Genomic DNA, 23,037 nt, shown 5'->3' with positions numbered 1-23,037 from the left:
CACAACGTCCATTCCATTGATAAGAATACAATAGAAGATCAAGAGGTTGATTCGGATTTGTAGATCTTGGATTCTCAGAGTTATCTTAGTCGATCTAAAGGTATGATTTCTATCCAAAACTGTGGACACCCTACACAAAAATAGGAAATCAGTAACGCTCACTTTTTTTAATTAGTAACAGTTTTTTACCGTGAGAGAGTTCCTCGCACTTTATTACCGTGAGGAATGATGATAAACTGTTACAATTATTTTTTATTAAAATTGAATTAATTTGTAACGGTCTTTAGTTATTTTCTTATGAAATATATGTGTTGCTAAAGTGTGAACGGTTTAAAAAAAAATAAAAAATAAAAAATAAATTTTTTTTGGGAATTTAGGAAACAGGAGACAGGAAAAATATCGCACTCAAGTGAAGTTTTTCGCTAATTCACAACTCTCCTTAAGGAAAGAAACTCCCTTTCATTGATTCTCTCCATCTATCGCCTCTTAAATCTCTTTCAATCTCTCGCTGTTGTTTTCTGCCGCCGCTGTAAATATGCCTTCCTCTTCCGTTCAATTACCTAGGGTTTTCTAATTGGTCAGTCGCACTCAATTCTCTCTCTCGATTTTACTCTACTATGATGTAGGGTTTGCTTGGTCTGATTCAGTCCAAGTTCGGTTCAAGTTGCTACAAAAGGTACGATTTTTACTTTTTGTTTGTGTGTTATTCGACTGAAGCTACCATCTTATGCACTCTATTGTAATGTGAATTAAACAACCCTTTATATGATTGGAAAGCAATGGAGGCCGATGGGTTTTCTTGGTGGGTACAAAGGATAAAGCGTGCATATAATCTATATGATGAATTCAGGATAGATCATTTTAAAGGATTTCTTTGGATTAAGGCGGTTCCTTACGTGAGAGAGCGTCTTGATGGCTGTAGTTTTATTTATTTATTTTTTTCCTGTCACATTTGTGGTTATTGGTATTTCTACATGCTATTAATTATTGTTGTCGTAATTGCACCAAATTGCAGAATCAAAGGTTGCTATGTTCTGTCATTGGAAGGTCATATCTACATGTGGAAGGTGTAAGTGTTTCTTCTTTGGAGATATCAAAAATCCATACTAGATTCTTTTTTTCTTGATGGTAGGCTGGACCGAGGAAAGCCGTATTTGATGCCATCTTTCAAGCTGTTGGAAGGATCAATATAATTGCAGAAGACTTGGTATGTCTTGTTGTATTTGTGTAACTAGAAAAGGATACTTACAAGGTGTCGGAGGGGATCCAACAATGAGCTATATGACTAGGCATGTATTCAAGAGTTGACAGACTTGGATTTTAAAGAGGGGTTGTAACTGGGATAGGCAGTACTTCTTGTAGGTTATGTAGCTCCTTACTACATGGCCTATTTATTGGATTATTATTACCTTGATCTACTAAAGAATTAGACTTTACCAATAGAAATATGATATAAATTCCACAAGCTGCTTCCACTGAAATTGATCTTATATTTCTCTTTATCATAATATGACAGGGAGTGATAACTGAGGATGTTGTTCAACTTAGGAAGGCCATCGCGGCACTGGGAATGGATGTCCTTCAGTTTGGTAGTTATTATGTGCTTATGACCCATCTCCCTCCCCTTTCTTTTTTTCAGCGTCTTGAAAGAGTTGAATCAATAATAATGACTTGAAGTTACGTGGTTGCAGTCCTCTTGTCGGACTTTTGGAGACGGGCGAGTATAACATTAATTTGCCTCATAATCATGAGCGTAATCAAGTAGTGTGTACACTTTGGAACTCATGATAATGACACGGTGAGGTTTATTCTTATTATGATCTTGTTACCAAATTTCTGTTGATTCCTATCACTAACTAGGGGGGTTGCAGCTAGAGAGGAATAGTCTTTGGTGTAATATTGAACATGCTTAAGATTCTTATGTTATTGGAAAAGTTTAGAAAGGAGGTGAGTGGAATTCCTTTCGAGAACTTGGTAATCTAGTGCTAGTAGGCATTGTTTTCTGCGGTGTTGATTTAATATCCTCCCATTTAAGGTAAGGTGAGCTATTGAGAGTGTTTTATGTGTCTTTGTGTGGTTCCTCTATTCTTTGTTCTATAGGTTGCCTTGCCCTACTTTTGAATGGTTCAATAAACTATCTTCCTTACTAAGAAGAAATGCTTGAACCTATTGGCCAAAATACCCAATGAATTTGAGTTTGGTTATCTACCTCAAACAAGAAGCCACAAATTCTTTATTCACAGAGATAGATGCAACTCGGTAGAGTATGTATAGTTATTCATTCCTCATTAACTTTTGTTACTTTAATTTGGTAGGAAATATTAATATGTTTTATTGTTACCGCCACTGATTTTTCTTCAAGTCTAAACAAGTGCAATATGTTAAGGTGTGGTTGATACAATCTAGACTATTTCTTATGAGAGGCTCATAGAATGTCTGAATGACCTTATCTGTTCTAACCTACCCTAGTAGTGTAATCGAAAATGAATTTCCTCTATTCTTTTGGTGCTTAAGATATAGTCCAAGGCTAAATTACATTGACATGGACACGATGAATTTTCAAAAATCGAGGTATATCACATACATTATGTCCAATATGTGTCCGACACAGACATGTGGATACGTATCCAACACGGATTATTTTCAAAATATGGTGTGTCCATGTAATTTAGGTCTAAGGTTGATTGTCGGTTGTAGTCATCTTTCTTTCTGATTTATTGGTTGGAGATTTGTGTCAACTATGTAGTTCTAACCTTGTTTACACCATTTCAAGTCTCGGGGTTGGTGGGAAAGCTTGCAGTCTGAACATAAATCCATTGTGAGTATAGTTCCCATATAAAATAGCAGTCTTTTCTTATTTAGTTATTACTATTATTTATTTATTTGATTTAATGAAGTTTCCATCATATTGATTTTATCCTTATAAGTAATGAAGTATCTCTCATTACTAGATGGGGATGATATATCTTGGAAATTGATTAAGGAGGCGGTATCTTCAGTGGCTCAAACTGCTATTGTTCCTATGCAAGATATCCTCGGATTAGGGAGTTCTGCAAGGATGAACATTCCAGCAACACAACAACACAGGTAAGACTGTTGATGAAAAAAAAGAGCAAGTTTAGCATCCAAATATCTTTATGAAAGATTTCAAAAGAACATACAATTTTTAGCTATGTATATTGGTGTATATATATTCGAAGTGTGGTATCTCGGGTTGGAGCTAATAGAGGTGTATAATAACACTGATATAAGTGGAAGTGATGTATATGCTGTTTTCATTTTAATTTTGGTATATAATTTATAATGTCTTTTTGATTTGAGGATTGGTTATTTGACTTAACTGGCATTGGTCGAGATGGTTAAGTAGTTGCTTCTACGAATCAATATATATTTGAGTAGCTAGTTCTACAAGTCAATATATTATTTGATTTTCAGGTTATGACAGGATTTATGTATATGAAATGTTGAAAATACAGAGGAGATTCTGCCGAAATTTTTATGTCTTTCGTTAAGGTGTCTGACAAGGTTATAGGGTTTTGGGGCGTTACATAAACTTTCATGTCTATACTATGTTTCTATTGCTACTAGTCTGCTACCATATTCTCTTTTCTGAATTCCGTAGTTTGAGTATAAGGAGCTACTACTTAATAATAGGATATAAGTATATATCTATACATATTTGTTTTCTACTGCCCGACTCCTTTTTATATATTTCTATTGGTGTATAGGATGAAAGGGACTTTTCTGATGATACCATCCCAAAGTCATCCCCTGATGCTTGCAACTATTGAAGGTGCTAGTTCTATACAAATGACGTGAGAGTTTGAGTTTAAGGACAAGTCTCATTGATTTGGAAAACAATGTGTATTTTATTTGTGGCAAGTCCTATTTATGAAAGACGTTTTGGTGATACTATTTTAATAAAAGATTATGTGATTGGATGTACTTGTGAGATTTCTTGTTTATGTTATGGACGATTGTATAATACCCAATAAGTGGGGGCATCTTTACGCAGGTTCAGTAGTCTCCCAAAAAAGGTGGTTTTGGAGGAAATTAATTTTTTTACATATAAAATAGTTTTGTAACGGTGGAAAACCGTAACTAAGCTTTGCAATGAGTAACACTTACGAAATAGCAAAACCGTTACAAAAAGAAAATGAACCGTTACAAATTCTATAAATCAGTAACACAAAAAAACGTTACTAACTTTATAAAACCGTTACCGATGTTAGAAAATAGTAACATAAAAAAACGTTACTAATTTTATAAAAGTGTTATCAATGTTAGAAAAGAGTAACACAAAAAAGCGTTACTAATTTTATAAAACCGTTACTAAAGAGTAATATAATTGAGCAAAGAAAACCGTTAGCAAATATTTTTCGATTCACTGGAAAAACCGTTACAATAAATAATTATGTAACGGTTCTAAACCGCTTCTTAATATTAATAAAGCGAATTAGAAACGCCAAAACTGTGACGCAAAAAAACTGTTACAAATATTTTTAGTAACGATTTCTGACCGTTAGGTATGTACTGTTTTGGTATAGCGCCTTATTCCGCTGTGCGTGGGTTTTCGCGGTTTGTAATCATTCGGTGCAACCATAACAGTTCCTACAGCTTCATGCGTCCTAAAGATATGTGTAGCCTACAATGCTAAAAATGAATAACAAGCATGACATGTCAACAAGCTCACAACTCGGTTAACCTGTCTCACTCTTACCACAGGTCGCAACAAGAGTCACGCGTTTACAAAACACAATCAGACACATCATATGCAAAACATCAAGTAATTGAACAAAATAAAGCGACGTGCATTCCATACAAGCAAAAGAGCGAACTGACGACAACAGTTAAGCCGCAGTTCGCTGGTTAACCGAGCTGTTGAGTCTACTCAGAAAATCCAGCTCAGTTAGCCACCAGTTATCACTACTTGAACTCCCCAGAACATTCAAGGAGGCCAAGTCGTTCATCATTTTCACAAACAAAAAGAAAGACGAGCTGCCCAGGTTACCCTAGGAAACTAGCTCTATTGTTTTAAGCCAAAGGCCACATACAAACACAAACTTAAACCACCATCTTTAAACAACGTTATCAAAGCTTTACGAGATGAGTGCATTCAGCACTGGGGAAGAGCTAGGGTTGCCGGAAGTCGCCACAGCCACATCAGTAAAGGTCACATCCAGGTTGCCCGAAGCCTGAGGCTGATCAGCCAATACACCAGTAGTAGAAGGAAGCACAATCTCAGGAATATTACTAGCATCTTCGAGTGTTTCGTTCCTACGACCACCCAAAGCCCCACATTCATGTTCCTCCTGCAAATCCTCGTATTTTTTCTCCAGCTCTTCTACCTTAGCACGAATGGCAAAATAGGCCTCCTTCGCTTGCACCGTGGAAGTTTTGCATCTTTTAGCAAAGGCATTCGCTGCAGCTAACTTTTTCTTCAGGTTGTCCACCCCATGCCTCAGCTTGGCCGACTTGTTGACAGCTGACGTCTTCTCCAAAGTCAATGAATTGAGCTGCGTCTTCAAAGTATCAAGTTATTTCTTCTCAGACTGTTCCACTTCTCGAAGAGTCGAAAGTTTGTCCCTCAGAGACTCGACCTCAGTCTTTTCTATCTTAGCGAACTGAGCAGCCGTTTTCAATTTCTGATACCCAACAATAAGCTGCAGCAGTAGGCACAATGCACCGCGTCAGTATCAAGTCATAACACGAGGCAGAACAAGACAGACAAATCGTAATACAGGAGGTACTTACCATGCACCATGCCTTATCCATTCCCCTTATGTTCGACTCCAGCTCCTTGGAATCCAAGTCCTTCCTATCACCATCCAGCGTCATCCCCTCCAGTAAACAAGTAGCTATAGGTGCGGATTTGTAGCTACAATCCGACCTCTTCACAAAGAGTTTTTTTCTAGACACTTCATCTACGTACATTAGGTTGCACTCCAGCTCATCTTTCCCACCACTGGAGTGACCTTTGCCAGTCTCTTCCATAGCAGCCTTCCCTTTATCTCCAGTGACCTTCGTCGGCGCGACCTCCGTGGTCTCTTCACCTAGCACGCTGAAGTCAGGCAGTAGCCTAGACCTCAAACTGTGAGCTGCCCTCCCCCCGGTTTGCCCTTCACCACTAGCTCTATAACTACCCCCAAGTGTGGCTTCAACTACCCTTGCGACCTTGGCAGGTCGGGCCTCAAGATCGTCGCCCCTCCTCTTGGGCAAGTGACTTCACTCTGGGATTTCAAAGGTGATTTCATCTAGGTTGAAGGGTGTGTTCTCTTGATCCCTCTCCACCCCAGCCCCAGAGGCAACAGCACCTCCAGAGGGTCGCTTCGGCCCAGCATGGCTTCGATTCTTATCTTCCCTCGTCACCAAGTCGCTCTTACACTTTTCCATCACAGGACCACGTGATGTTTCACCAATCACCTCACCCCGAGCCCTGCTCTTCTCCCTAATCGCAGGCCCTCCCCGTTCCCTAAAGAAATACGCAACCTCAGGAAGTTTTGCCCGTTTCTACTCTTGCGTCAGGCTCGCGAACTTCTCAATCACCAGCCGATCAGTTTCCCTCTTTATAGCGAGCTCTGCACAGACAACAAAATAGTAATGTCAATACAAAATCAACAGATGCAATATCATAACACTCAAATAACGTACTGGTACCCACCAGTAAGGTCACATATCCTATGTTCCACACTGTACCCTCTGGCACAAAAGTTCCCAACAAACAGCAACGGCCTTCTGTCCCAAGACTCATACTCACACCGTCCATAACGCTCGACCTTATAGCTCGTGTTTGTAGACTAAAGTTAAGAGCCCGAGATCGCTTTACTGATAAATGCTCAATAATATCAGCGACCCCTATCTGGTACTCACCGCTGGCGTTCAACAGCTCAAACACCTTAAACAACCGCCATGTGTTACCTACAAACTGATAGGGCACTTTGCCACAAAAGTTCAAGAACGCACAGACCAGTTTAGAGAATGGTATCGTCATATGCGCCCTCAGCTGCCCCTCACAGATTATAACCCCATAGTTCGGGGGATTGTACCTATCGCTAAAGAGCCGTGTGTCTTGTTCGGGCTCGTGGATCTCCAGACCACTTATGGTTATCCCATAAGTCTTTCTCAGGTAGGGGAATGCCCTCAAAGCGTGTTTGTCTACAGCCCTAGGTGGCAGCCCACTAGACGATGACCTCTCGTCCGGACTGAAGTGCTAGTTACAGCAACCACAGATGGAGATCGGGCATCATCTTCTCCACCTTTCGCCTCATCAACATCATCATCCTCATTGGCACCCCCACTCACACCACAAACGGACTCTTCTTTCTCTTCATCCGCATCATCCCAACCAAGAGAAACTTCGCGAATCTCATTAGATCGCGTATCGTCTGAGTCAGACATCTTTCTTGTCGCTCACAACTCTAACAACAGACAACAAAATGAACGACCTAACAACTCAATAACAAAAAGCAAGAACAAAGCAAAGAGCAGAAGATCAACAATGGCAGAAAACTAACCTGAAGACTCTTGGTGTAGTGAGTTTTTCTGCAAAGGGAAGCAAAATATGGCGATCCAGATAGCCAACGTTGTTTTGTATAACCGCCCCTTCAATTTCCAAAGCATTATTATTACACCCTAGCCCTAGCTGCACACGTCTTCCAACAAGCTGTCTTGTCTTTTCAAATCCTGAAAAAAAAATGGGGCGGCACGTTTTCTCTGCAACTGCTCAGATTTGCTCACATGTCGTACACGTGCTAACTGTTATCGCACATCAGATCACCAAATAGCACGAATTGATCTCAATAGTCCGTTAAGTATTTCCACTTCCATTAGTTTGTCTCTTCATGCATGCTCAAACACGACTTCTTGTGTTCTCGGCAGACGATCGCTTGAATGAAGCGGTGAGGGAGTGATATTCTCGCCGGGAATATCAAGCACGTGCTCAGCATGGGGGAAATACCACACCGACCTCTGACTTACTTCTCCGACCTATGTCACTAGATCGCGTCCACGAGCTACGAGATCGCTCTAGAACAGTTCGTATCATTACGCAGATCGTTCTATATCATGACTCAACTTACCTTCTAGAAACAATCATAACTAAAGCTGCGCGTACATAAATCATTGCCGCCAACTACTGACCACTGCCACAAGCTACTAACACATGCTACTAATCCTCATCATTACGAAAGACCTACTAGCACAGTTCTTACACGCCTCCACAATCTCCACCCTACATTTGTGTTGATATTTACACGTATTGGGTTAAGTTTCACTTTCATCACCTATAAATACTTTCCATATAAACTACGCCAGACCTGATTCTTCTCTCCCCCTAGAATCGAGAGTAAGATACGTAGGCAATTTGCTCATCAACGAACTCGGTCTTTCCCACCTTCAATCCCATTCTCCTACTTACATTGTATGTAAAGGTGAACTAAAACGCTCCTTTACATTCCCCAAGGTGAAAAAGTTATACATTGTTAGACAAAATAAAAGTTCCAGGGCCTTCTTCCCACTAGCCATGGGGGAAGCTACAAAATAGCCTTGCAAGTTCTGCAAATGTTCGCCAATTGTATCATACATCACACGGTCTACTGTGTACAAATATACGTACATCGGCGTCTTTGTATATCAAAGAGAATATAAATGCATTCTTATGGAAGTTGAGATTTTCATTCATTGATTAATGGAGATGGGTTACTTGAACTTCGATTAAAGTAAGAAACTTCGGTTATTTTGGATTGATTCAAATCATATATATCATTTCCCCTTTTCAAATCGGCCTTTTGAAATGAGCGGTGAGCAAAATTTTGATATCAGCTCATATAGATCCTTTTTAGTTTAAATCTAAAGTGACACACGGAGAGATCGGATGAAGTGAATTCTAATGAGCCATGAAGAAGTATTTTTTGTAAAGCCATGAGTATAAATAAGTTAGAGTACGTGACACACAAAATTCACATTTTCATTTTTCTAGTCACAAACTCACAACAATTTACATCACAAAAAGACCCATGTATGAAACGAGAACAGTCCGATCATCACTTGTCGAACAAAGTTTGTGGCAAAACGCCAAGCAATGTTGTTAATCGGGTCAGCTAGGTGGTCACCAAGTTCTCCAAAGCTCCCTTGCCAGTCACAATTGCTTGAACAAAAATCCAAACATGGAGAACATTGCCAATCTCCCATTCTTAAGTTCTTTAACCTTCAACTCAAAGAAAAGCCTCGGGATCATCGGCAAGTCCAAGAGGGTCGAAGCTGCCACCGGGATACAACGGGTCGACTACCTCACCAAGTGGTCCACCAAAGAATGCGGTAGCCCTCAACTGCTCCCATAAAGATTACTTGTGTGGCCCAGATGGCTAGAATACTTTGGGCATGCACCCAGTGGGGTTACCCAAGTAGTCCAATCCACCCTCATCGAAAATTTGTGCACCACTTTGAACCATACCGCTTCTCCAAACTTCACCCCATTGCGGGGAAAGTAGTTCGGGGAAGACGAACCGAGGGGCTCCAAGCATTGCCCATCTTGAGTGAATAACCTCAAGTTCACGGTTCTTGGAGAATGTCTCGGTCAACAGAGACCAGCCAAAGATCCCAACCATAGTCACGTGGAATTCACCGGTTAGATAGGATGGTGATTTCGGAGAGAAGGGTCCCAAGTACTTGACTCTATCTGGACCATTCCATGGGCTAGATGAGACTGTCTTTGGCTTGCCCCGTCTTTCTCATGGTGATTCTTCCTTCACCTAGAAGCTCGGTCGATGGGGCTAGCTTTTGCCTTTCCAAAGAAAAGAGGGAGATAGTGCCATTGTTGAAGTAGCCATTATCTTTGGGCGGATTGAATAATAGGATTCAGATAAGTGAATTGATTAGCATTAGCTGCTAGCACTCTTTCAGATTGGTGTTAAGCTTAGAGATGCTTGTAACTCTTGTTCAAGTTTGCATTAATAGTAGTAGTGAGAGTGTATGGGGTCCTTATCTTCAAGAGATCTCTCTCTTTTCCCATTAGTTTGTGTTATTATGAGATTGATTTTGTTGTCCACCTCACGGTCTCTATACACCACGAGAAGCACACCGGGATTTTTCTTGTGGCTCTTCCACTTCGTGATCATTTCCCTTTCCTCTCGTCCACATATATTACGATTTCATGAAAAAACAGGCCACATAAATCTTCTTGTGAGTGTTCTTTGTTAGCCAATCAAAGACCGCCAAGTATCCGGTAAGATGAATTTATATCCTAGTCGGATATATCATATCCTCCGGGGGCACTTCCTTCGTTTTGATTTTATATTAAACATGCATGCTTGTTGAGTTGTTGTCACAACTCACAAGTTCACCATTGTATCAATGCAGCTTCTTTGGAGGCCTATACTGCTATACAATAATGGAATCTGTTTGATTCGTATTTCTCTTTCAAGGATTAATGCCCAGTACATTAATTGTAGTCATATAAGGAGTATAAGCCCAGTAAATTATACTGCAAACTTACTAAATGATTATCCACCAAACAACTCCTAACACAAATGATTATCTTTTTGACTTGGAGAATCTTAAACTTCTTTTTTCTAGTGATTGCCAATTTGCCACTATTGTGCGTGTTAACTATGTGATTACCACCTACAAGAATACTTTAAGTTTTAAAGGCCTTAAAGCTTGGGTCTCTTTATAAATTCATGTAGGTAGATACAGACCAAGTTGAGCCATAACTTTTAGGTGGAGGCAAGATTTCAACTAACTTGATTTACAGGCATATGGACAAGATTAGCTTACTATAACTTACAGGGAAATTAGTTATAATCATTTACCTATTTCAGCAGCGAGTAAATTCTTGTCAGAGATGCTGGACTTTTGCAACTCCTTTTCGATGCCAGCTCTCTTTGAGGAATAAAATATTTTGGCCAGAGGTAGACACTTTTACTGAGCGTCTGTCAATAATCTATATGCTCTTAATTGAGAGTGTGTTACAATGTCCTCTTCATCCATAGAGCTGAGGGAAAATGGTAATGATAGAGTTCTACTTTACAAATAACCTAGAGAATGTTAACCTGCAACAACTTCACTCTCCAAAGTGCGCAAGCTGGGCTCTTTCAACTTACTCCCGTATCTTATTCTACTTAAATAATTGATAGGACAGAGAGTAGAATATTTTCAAATGAGAAAGGAAGATAATTAATAAGAAATGTATTGAATATACAACCTACCTTCTGAGACAGAGAATTACAGAGATTTATCTTCAACTAAAACAAAATCACCTAACTCTCAAGAGGCGAGTACAAAACTAATGGTTAGTCTGAACTTTTAAAATCAATCCACACACAGTATGGACAATAAGTGATAAGTTCATAACAGTACCAGTATGGAAATGTCTAGGGAAGTGCCAGTGAAAACAGTAATGGGTTAATGTCGATGAAATCAAGCCACCCAAACTCAAGGGGGTTTGTAGTGTGGATACATCCCTGCTTCTGGCTATCAGGACTCCATATTCAATTTTACACACTTTGAAATGTAGTTTTACACTATTAAACAAGAGAGCCATTTCCTCCAACACCTCCCGAGCCAAATCAATCAAGACACAGAACTATCGAAGCAAAGAAAAAGGACCCTTGGACTCGATCATGAAGTTCTACAACTCAGAGGTAGTAGTTCCAAAACATGAGATTGTGGCTTTGCTTAAAATGCTTTTGACATGTAACATGTTTATCGTTTCTATGGGTCGTTGCTTGTTTTGCTTGTTTGTCCGTAATTCTTAATTTAAAACCTTACATTAGATCCTGGGACGGTCTTATTACCAATTGGTTTTGAGTTGAATGCTCCAACTCCAAGTGTAATACAACAATTGTTTGTATAGAGAGTATAGGGATTACTTTGCGAAGGTAGACAAATTTAACTTGAAAAGCAACTCAAGAATGTCCTTTTACTTATGTAGAAACTTATTACATAACTTAATGTAAGGATTCACTACTACAGAATGACACTTATACCACTGTTTTTAAGTGTGGTATAAATATATTTACCACTGTTATACAACCGTGACAATAGGTGGTGTGGTATATAATAATAGCAAAACTGTGGTATATATGTTTAACGGATACCACGGTTTTTCAAAGAATCGTGGTTTGTATGCCATTATTATATACCACGGTTGTCAATGTAACCGCGGGTGGCATATAAGCTATTGAAACCGTGGTTTATATTAGTGTGTGTTATAATACCGTGGTATATAGTTATACTAAACACTACGGTTTATGCCAAACTGTGGTATATATTTTAATAATAATGCTAGTAACAGTCTTCCACTTAAAAACCGAACCTACATAACAAAATTTACACAGCCTGCCTACATACAACATTTTCATCTTCCCAACAAATTCCAAAATGTACAATAAACTATCAAACATTGCAAAAAAAGATAATAATAATAAAAAAAAAAAACTTCCATTAATTTTTTGGGTGCACTAAGAAAACAAACTTCAAATTCCTTTTCATAAATTAAAAGGTAAGACTCATAAATTAAATTGGAGGGGTCCGAACATAGCTAAAACTCATCCTCATTCGCTTCCGACTAAAACACCCCATTTTCCTGGATGAACTGAATAATATCGAGTCGAACACCGTCAAATTCATCTTGCGTGTATGTCTCCTTCAGTTCTAAATTTGTTATCTGGATGAGTCAAAGCACAACATGTGGAGTTACTATATAAGAATAAGGCGAAGTCGTTGAGCCAAATAAAGTGTTTGTCGAAACTTTCGAATACCTTATTTTCAAATGATCCAAATTTTGAACAAGCTTCTACTATTTCCCTCATAAACTTCATTGTATAATACCCCACTCGTATTGCCACGGGTTGATATGGGCCTTAACATATAGACTCACAACATATGTAAACATATACTTTTCAAAGAAAAAGACAATAATGTGTAGGATTTGTTTACCTTGATCTTGTCCCACTTCAAATGAACTCATTTCCCATCAACCCTTTGCAATGTGAGGACCGACTTCACAATAAGATAAATGCAAAACATTTAATTCACATATATGGTATCAATGTTGGCATGAGGATAAACTCCAAACCTACATGAAACAAATCACATGCTCCAAGGATGGTGCTTAGATGACATACAAAGAACCGTAACTTAGGTACATGCATAAACAAGCTAGGCCAACCCATCCACAAAAATGCCATGTATGTTATAAAAAGTGCATTAAAGAGCCTCTCTACTGCCTCAAACAAATCTTTTGATGGATTGGAGCTATTTACATCACCTTGGGCAAGACGATGCCAAAATGCAAATTTCAAGAAATTAATCCTTTTTTCCGAATCCTAGAGCACAATTCAAGTGTATATGAACATTTTTTTTCGCACCATCTACACGACAATATAGTCTTGAAAATACAATTTCCTCATAGCATAAATCAAATGGCCAATATTATCGGACACACCCATTTTCAAATATGTATGCTCAAGAGCCTACTAAAAATCACTACAATAGATGCAAATAAATAAAACCACGTAACATAATTTCACTCTGAATCATTAGTGGAAGTTGAAACATATAAATCAGCAGACTTTACCTAAAATGGAAAAAGGATTAAAAAATCACACGTAATTGTCCCATCAACATCGAAACAACTATACGAAAGTGTCCCATTTCCATAAATAAATTCTAGCATCCACTGAAAAGAAATAAATAAATAAACATAAACATATATTTTATTTTGAGTAATCATTAATAAGTCAAGTCTACAAAAGAACTGAAAAGTCCAAGCTAAGATGCAGTAGGGACCATGATGATAATAAAAACAAGAACTACAAACCCGCGCTTGCCCAACATAGCAGTTGAAAATGTGAAGGTTATAACATTCCGACCTTCCTTGATTCAAGGTTGCCGGTTGCTTTCGGATGTTGGAACAAGTGATTTCACCTTCTTTTTAGCAACTTTCACTATCTCGCACACTTTTATTGCCTCTGTAGCATCACTAGTTCTAACCGGAAGCATTCATACAATCGAGTTAGTGGTGCCGATGCGGGAGGTGGTAGAATAGGACTCACAGATCTTGATCTTCCTCGAGTTGAAAGGCCGAGACTCCGGCTTCCACCGGATGGGACATTGGTTCTTGTTAGTTGCCCTTCAACAGTCTTCTCAATTTGGTCCACATCTATCATTCCTTCCGCACAATGCTTTGGTCATGGCCTAGTGAGAGCATCTTTGATATAATAGATGCGGCTGACATCCCATGGGAAATAAGCGCCCCCAATTCTAACAATAATATCATTATTCTTCATGAGTTGGGGATCCGAGAAGTAAAATTTTCCAAATCTACTTTCCCAAAGATCAAATACTTGAGAAGCATGCATCAGCTCCCATACCTTCATAAAGCAAGCGTTTGCATAGAGATATCTCACGAACAAAAGCAGACAAAATAAATAAGATTCCCATTCTTATCTTTTCAGTTCTTTTAGTGATTAAAGGAGTATAAAGAAGTGCGAGAACCAAAGCCCTCTTACCAACTAAACTGGCTTTGTTTGACATGTTTTTATTTCCTCCCAAATCCGTGTGTCCTCGGCTCTACGATGTTTGCCCGCAAGCTTACACTCGGTGTCTAAATTAGATAATGAAGAGCACGAAACATCTTTCCTCGTAAACTCCTGCCTCAAACTTTCAGAATGTAAATCTAGAGACTGGCTCGGTGGATGAATTACATGGACATCTCCAAATTGTCTATGTGAGACCGAAAATTGGGTAAAGATTCTATCATCCACTCAACCTCTTCTTTCGCACATTTTCGATTTCTAGGATTTTCATCGGCTGGATTTCTTCATTAAGTCTTCAAGTAGAGGTTCAATATCATCCGGGGAACACTCCTCGATGAGCTTAATTGAAGACAATTGTGACCGATGTTCCCTATTTGTTTTATCATTCCAGTCTTCAACGCGTCATTCCTCATCAAGGGATTTTCATCTATTTCCTCGAATCGGGAAAACTGAATCCTTGCATTGAATCCCACTTGGTTTTCGTGATTATCGATGTCACCGAAAATAAATTGAGCTTCCCCTAAATTCTCTAACAAGTAGATTGCTTTCGAGTCGCGTTGCCCTTATATATTCAGTGTTTGATCCCTGAGGGTCACCAACAAAGTCTAATGTGTCATATAAGCTACTCACCTCATCTTCTTCCCCCAAATGTACCTCTTCTTTGACTAGACTAACTGAGTTGCTACCACAAGAAGAAATGCACACCCCTTGTGACTCTGCTTCTACATCAAAATGAGCTACATTATTAGCACCCAATATTAGATCAGAGGATCCAGATAACGTAGAAGGCTCTCCAAGGCTGTATGTGGCTCACAATTAACACTCTTTACTAATTATCTTCAACACAATTAACACTCTTCACCAATTACCTTCAGCATCTGTCATAGGTGTTTTAGATTTGAGTGCTACTGAAAATTTATGTTCTCAGATAGAAATTAACTAAGTATACAAAAGATTGTAGAAATATAAAATGAAACAAACCTGATTGAGGATCCCTTGATTGGCCTTTTAACCTGAAACAAAAAGAATATAACGAGAAACAACAAATAATAGATTCAATTTTAGCACTTTTTTAATAAGCAACCTAAACTCTTGTTCCATCTCTATCACTTACAATCTCTATTGAACAATGCAATGCAATCAAATGAAGACATCTATACAACAACAATTCTCAAAGAACAACACATTAATTGAGTTAAGCAAATTAGGAGTCGGGGGAACAAGACACGCTACCTATAGAGAGTGCAATCCAAGTTTCAGACTAGAACAACTAGAAAATATTTTCCCAAACCAACAAGGAAGAAAAGAATGAGGGTCATTCAAAGTGTCTGACCCTCTCAAATTTAACACAAATAGTTTACAAGCATCAAACCCTTAGTATTTCAATACTCTTCCTTATGTGCCCTATAAAGGTTATAATGCCAACAAAGAGGAAACACAAAGAAAATGAAAATATATTGCATAATCAATGTGACATCTACGTGTACAACATAATTCACCATCAATTGAAGTAAAAAGATATTGAGTACAAAATTAGGTTTGAATAGCCCACTTTCGTAGAGCATAACTTCGTGACTCGATATCCAAACGCAACAAAACAAGATTCATTAGAAAATAGGCGTAGGGCACTGACTATTTTGTAAAGGTCATTGAAGCTAAATGTGACTCTAACCTTGTCAAAACACAGCTGGAAAGCAGTCCGATCTTTGCTTCCCTAGAAAAGTGCTGCAGACCCAATGTTCTCAAATTCTCACTAATAGAATTTATGAGGCTCTCTCCATGTGTTTAGCCTACTCAAGAATTGTGCTTGCATTGCTCACTCCTTTTGCCGGGTTCTATTACCCTAAAACAGAAAAAGTGCTAATTTCAATGCTTACAAAGGCAAACCATAAACTAAAAGGAAAACTAAAAAAAGTTTAAAAAAAAGAAAAGAAAAGAAAGACAACTTAAAATGCTACATCAAAGAGGGGACATAACAAAAAATGGATAAGAAAACCATTAGTTTGTTCCACATTAGTGTGAGTTGTTGTAAAACACTCTATCGATGTAAGCATTTTATAAATAAGTCTGAAACGAGTTGGCCTATTCTTTCCTTTGTTGAAAAACCCTTTATTATATTAAAGGGCTCATGATCAGCCCGGTGGTTTCAAAGAGTACCACCGATTAAAATGGGGGTAAAAATGAACAAAATCCAAGATTTGATCGATGTCGGTTGAAGAATCTGTTGATCTACCGCATCGGGCGAGGAGGCTTAAGTCGGGGAGCAGGAGGTTTTTTCACTTTTGGATGGACAGGAAAGACGGGAGCAAGAAATGCTATAACCAAGTCAGACTTTAACCGCAAATTGACCCTTTCTAAGAAGAAACCAAAACATTAGAAGAGCCCAGTCGTTCTAGCAGTGGCAAGAGATCAATAAAAACCACTGACAGGAATGACCCAGAGAAACAAGATTAGCTTCAGCCTGACTATTCAAGATTCAATTTACTTAGTGAGACAATTGAGGAGCTCAATGATATCTATTATCGACCGACTTTAGTTTCTTTCTTTTGGAGAGCTAATGCTTGAAAGGAGAGTTCATTCTATCACTCAAAAGTGAAAGACTGCTTTGAAATCACGCTAGTGGAATTTGAGAAAGGAAGGAAACTCGTACTTGTGGGGAGAAGGTCCTGCCGCCGGTGTCCCTCGTTTCATTTCATTTGAGGCACGCGTCTCGGTTCGGCTTGCGGTTATCCTCCAGGTCCCTATTTGTTCGTATGGCAGCGTGAACTCCTCTCGTAAAGGGAGGGACGAGAGGGACACCATGCAAGAGAAACAGAGGGCTGGATCCATTCCAAAGATAAGTGAAACCAATTCACACCGTCTCTCACTGCCACCATTCTATTCCAAATCTGGGGAGCTTGAAGCCCGTGTAATTCCAAAGTAAGAGGCATTTGTGTTGTACTTATAGTTAAACCAAGCCACGTCCGGTGGTAAATGGTTAATGAGAGAGACTAGAAAGCTTCCGAAGCTTAGGAAGAAGAATGGTTCTCTTCCGGTGGACAGATTAGATCCGGTATCACCGACCACTTCTTCGGACGTAGTTCTTCTTGATACTTCCAAGAACGGCGTAGAGATGTCTGTATCCAAGAACCTCCAAGTCCCGAACCTAGAGGGTGCTACTTGGTCATTGTTTCCTACTTCAAGACCACACCGCCCAACCCATACATTCATTCCATCGAAAAGCATTAAGAGCAAGACAAGCGCTATTTAGAGAATAACCAACCAACTACTGTTGAATCATCACAAAGAAACAATACGCGAGAGAACCTAAATTGCCAAATATCCAACCCTCTAAAAAAAAAAAACCCTCTTGAATTTAATTAAGTAAAAAGTTTTTTAATGCCAAGTAAGACTACTAATTGTTAGTATCGTGCTCGGCTACATGAAATTTACCACAAAAACTTAAAAGAAAAGTTTGGCTTACCTCTTCCTTGAAAATGGTTAGTGGGTAATTAGGGCGACATGGATATCTAGTCGAATTCGGGTTGTGACAAACCGGACCATTGATATCCACGACCTCGTTAAGTGAATCCCCCACAAACATCAGACTCTTGCCTCTCAATTTCTCCTAACATCTCAGTTGCATTCCACCTAAATGACACAAGAAATACTGAACTTCAATCTCATTTTATAGCACCTATTAGGTATCCAGGTAGGCAATATTACATGCGGCCAAAGAACACAAGCTAAAAGCGAGAAAGCAATTTTCTGGTATTTAGCATAAGACCGCTAAACAAATGTAACTAATACCTCTTGAGATTGTAGTCATGAGGTTCCCATCTCAATTCCGATTACTCTAATTTTGTCCTCCCATGCTTCCAAAGATGCTAACCGAACAAAAATATCACGGGCAATCCGATTCATTGTAGAGTGGATATGAAGCATTGTCAAATATCCATTTCACACTTCTCTGAAATAAGAAAACCAAACTTCCCAAAATCAAATAAAACACCATTGTCAAATATCCATTCTTTGGAAAAGTTTGAAGAAAACCGATTAAATTGACGACAAAACGAGCTTAAATCTGGAAATTTTAAAGTGGAAATTATAAATTCTAACTAATAGATTTTACATACGTAATTAAAGGAAACACACTTTCAATTTCAAGTCTAATCGAGAAATTCTTACCAAATGAGAATGAAAAAAAAAAAAAAAAAAAAAGAAGAGAAAGACGATCTTGTGAAGTTCGGGTTTGAGAATTATGCCCTAGAGTTAACGAAAGCTACGAAGTTAATCGCAGGAAGAGAATTGCAGCTTGAGCACCCGGCGGTTTTAGAGCAAGTGGAACTTTTTTTTTTTGGTTTGTTTGATATAACTTCTATCCCCGTAATTATAATTTGCGAAATATAAACCCACGTTGCCGAAAACGATTGGGATACTCCTTAACGATTAGTGGAAAATGAATGTGCCGTGGTATAAACTATCAATATGCCACGATTTTTGTAAATTAGTGGTATAAACTAAGATCTCAAAAATCGGATCAATTTCTACCGTGGTATACAAATATTAACCACTGTTATTACAAAAACAGTGGTATATAAATTCATACATACCGTGGTATATGTGTCTTATCCCACGGTTTTCATGTAACTGTGGCATATACTAGTAAACCAATGACCAAAGAAATTTCCGCCGTGGTATATAAGTATTTCTCACGGTTTTTGGAAGAACCGTGGTATAAACGTTCTTATTGACCGTGGTATATGTGTTATTCTGTAGTAGTGATTCAATGTGTTTTAGCACCAGATGAACCTGCAAACAGATTTTAGTATTCTTATTGCTTGTAAGTATGCAGATTATCTAGTGTGTTAATTTGAAGTGTCCACCATAACATTCTCTAAGAACTACAAGTCTACAATGCTCACTTCATTACATCATTAGATTCAGTTGGCCCTGTAGAAGCATGCTTACTCTGCCTTCCTCCACATCAACCTTCTTTTCCAAGACGCGCTTCTTGCAATCGTAGAAGTAGACCACACAAACCACCCATTTCATCACATTGCCAACGCAACTCAAGAATGACGTTGCTACTAGTCCAATCCATTTCTCGTGTCCACCTACATAGACACATGACAACCTCAACACAATTCTCCAAACGAAGAAAATTAGCATCAACTGAAATCCGCGTTTCTTGTTCCCTCTACTAAAGTATCCGGAGGCCTCAAATGCCTCAACTCCATGTTTATCATCCAAAACTGAGAATAAAATGCTCATGTTCCATACAACACTCCAGTCCATCCACTTCAGTATGAGTAGTATGGAACCCGCTCCATATAGGATCATGAAGAAGGTACCTAATGTTGGAAGTATTGAGTTTATAACTGCCCAAATCAATCCAAGCAAAATAAAAGAGTTCAGGAACAAAACATAGATAGACGTGATTAGAGGACCCGTGAAACTTGTGTTGTTGAACGGTATTACTAACATCTCCTTGAGTCTCAGGTGGTTTCCTGCATAGATCGTCGATGCTGAATGGATGGTTACAATCGTGTTGAGGAGGTCTAGGAGATGGAGAGGACCAAGTAAAGGAAACCAAGAAGGAAAAATCTTCTATACATGTCGTTGAACAACATTATTATGGTCCCGAAATCCGTATTAAAAGCAGTGAAGTAGTAGTAGTTGTAGTAATTGTAGTAATTGTAGTAGTAGTACGGGGGTGAAGATCTTACAATAGATTTTGTTTCAATCATTGATTTCTGGAGGATCATTTCATGGAATACCATGGTAAAAATAAGAGGGAGGGAGGTGAGGAAGGACAAGAAGATGAATTTAGGACACTTGTAAGGGATTTTGACGGCTTCTTTGAGTATCTGAAGGACTCCATGTTTCTCTAGGAGCAAAATTTGGTTGTTCTCCATTCCTTTCTGTATCTCAAACATCCCAAGTTTCTCCTTGAGTATATTCTGGTTGTTCTCCATTTCTATCTATGTTGACTATGCTCTGTATTTTTCTTCTCAGAATAAGATGAATAGCATAACAAAGTCTTGATGAAGATATAGGAGCACTAACAAGTTATAGAACTAAAACCTCACCATACCTCTTACACACTGTTCCTGACTTCTTGATTCATTAAGCCGTTGATGCCCAATGGGAAAGTTAGAATGATTGGAGATGTAAGAAAAGTCTAAAAGCTTGTTATTGTGATTTCTGAGGACTTAATAGTCAACACACACAAGTAAGTAGACTTTGGAGTCAAGAATACTGGCTTTCCTTGCTATTTCCTGCTTTCTACACCGACGACCAACACTTAATTTATATCAAGTAGTTGGAGGATTTGGTCTAGTGCAACTTCAACCTTGGATTCACTTGATACCATCTTATCCGAAATTGACTTCCTCTAGGTTTGGTGTTTTGGTATGTTGAATGGACCAATTTGGTGAAGTTGAACTGTTAGAGGCAATGCCCAAGCTCAATGCAGAACATTTATTTAAAAGAGTATGAGCGCATTCCTTGCTCAAACGCTTTCCAGAACAGTTTCCTGAAAACCTTGGAAAATTAAGTTACTTATTTTCACATTTGCGCAGCTACAGTCCGCTGTAAATGTCCATTTTCAGGTTTTCAGTAGTTTACTCGTTATTAAGGTCAATATGAAACAATGGACGCAACCAAGCCCCCTGACCCCCCTCCAACACTACTCACCTCCCCTCCCCCTTCTCCTCTACCTCCCACTGTCCAATCCCCACTCCAACCCACTTCAACTACCAACCCATCTCTTGTTGTTTCCACCAACTCCTCCTTGGTTGTGGCAATTCCATCTCTTGAGAAGGAAGCTTCCTATTTTGAGAATATCTCTAGAGATTCTAATCCAAATCCTTCATAGCCGAACAATGAGGGAAGAAGATGGAGCTCGTTGCTCAAGGAAATCCCACCTTCTGTTGGTTGTGAGGAATTATTTTATTTTGAACCCAAATTTTCAGGTGATGCATTGGTTATTGAAGACCAGGTGGTTGGTTGAAGAAGGTGCGAAGGAGTGGGAGGACCGTGTAGTGGGTTTTTTTCTCGACAAAAAACTCTCGTATACTATGGTAAAGACCAATGTATCAAAAAGATGGAACTTGAAAGGCGATTTCGACTTAGCTCTTGATGGAGATATATACTACTTCAAGTTTTACAACAATGAAGACAGTGTCCTAGATAACGGGTCATCCTATATTGCAGGAAAAGTGTTTGTTATCCGACCTTGGACAATAGAGGTTGAAGAGAACAGAGGTTTAATTAGTAGAGTCTCTATTTGGGTGAAGCTTTATAATGTACCAAAACATTTGTAGACTGCTAAGGGATTTAGTTACATAGCTAGTTCTCTGGATAAGCCTCTATTCATGGATAAAACAACTGAAGGAAAACAAATGCTTACTTTTGAAGGAAAACAAATGCTTACTTTTGTTATTTTTGTATTGATATCAATGCTGATAAAGAATTGCCTGCATCTATTAAATTGAAGAGAAGAAGTGGGAATATCTACAAAATTCTATTAGAATTCCCATGGAAGCCCCTGATTTGCACCAAATGCAAGATTTTTGGTCACAATTTAACAAGATGTGAAAAACAAATACCAAAAGCCGCTCATAGTGCAAGAATTGACCAAATGATGCGTAAGAACGATGGGAATGTAAAGAGCACTTAAGGGGCATGGAGAAAAAAGGAACATAGACACGAGAAGGTCGCAGATGAGCCAATTATCGAAGCCACCCTAGACAATCCATCAGTGAGAAATTTGAATGTAGGTAACAAATTTGCTGCCTTTGCAAATAACACAACACTAGTTGCTATCTCTGATATTGTTCAAACTACTACAATGAGAGAATGTGTCATTGGCATAGAAACTCAGCAAGATAGTCTACGTTTTCTCCAAGACAAACACCACCAAATATATGAAGCTCTTGTGAATACAAGTGAGGATGAATGCTCGAATACTATCGATGGTGAGGTCGGTAGAGAGAAAGAGAATGAGTTCTTCAATGAACACATTATTCTTGCTATAAACCAAGTTGAATGCACTCATTCTCAAGATTCTGTTGAGGTTACTTCTGAAATTTTGGCAATAACACCTCTGATTAATGGAGATGAATAGAGAACTATTGAGAAGAAAAAGAAAACTAAGAAGCACGTTCAACGATCTCCTGGTGAAATTGATGATCCCACTCTCGCCATGATGAGGAAAGTTTCTACTTTGGCTAGGAAAAAAGTTAAGCATGTTGATGGTTATATTAAAGAGATTTGGGATGAGCGAATGGGTAAGACATTTGCTTGCATCCATTGTGGAACCTTCTTCCGAGAGTTTGATAAGGCCCAAAAGCATGTTTCTAAAGATCATCTAGTCTTGGCAAAACAATTCTCGAAAGGGAAAGTAGGTGGAATGAGATACTTCTAATAATGGTGTACTTTGAGTAAATTTGGTGTTAGGCTTGAGGCCTTAGAACTTGTGTTTTTGTCGAATCTCCTTCTAATGATTGTACTCTTA

The 23,037-nt window shown here is 38.7% G+C and overlaps 2 pseudogenes; one reads left to right on the top strand and one right to left on the bottom strand.

Moving 5' to 3' along the window:
• The first annotated feature begins 761 nt into the window (after positions 1–761).
• Positions 762–3,091, top strand: LOC147523315 (4-alpha-glucanotransferase, chloroplastic/amyloplastic-like; annotated as a pseudogene).
• Positions 3,092–19,300: 16,209 nt separating this feature from the next.
• On the bottom strand, positions 19,301–20,646 carry LOC147523314 (uncharacterized; annotated as a pseudogene).
• Positions 20,647–23,037: the final 2,391 nt, after the last annotated feature.

The sequence above is a fragment of the Coptis chinensis genome, chromosome 1, assembly GCF_015680905.1.
Source record: "Coptis chinensis isolate HL-2020 chromosome 1, ASM1568090v1, whole genome shotgun sequence".
Lineage (NCBI taxonomy): Eukaryota > Viridiplantae > Streptophyta > Magnoliopsida > Ranunculales > Ranunculaceae > Coptis > Coptis chinensis.
This window is presented reverse-complemented; position numbering and strand designations above follow the sequence as displayed.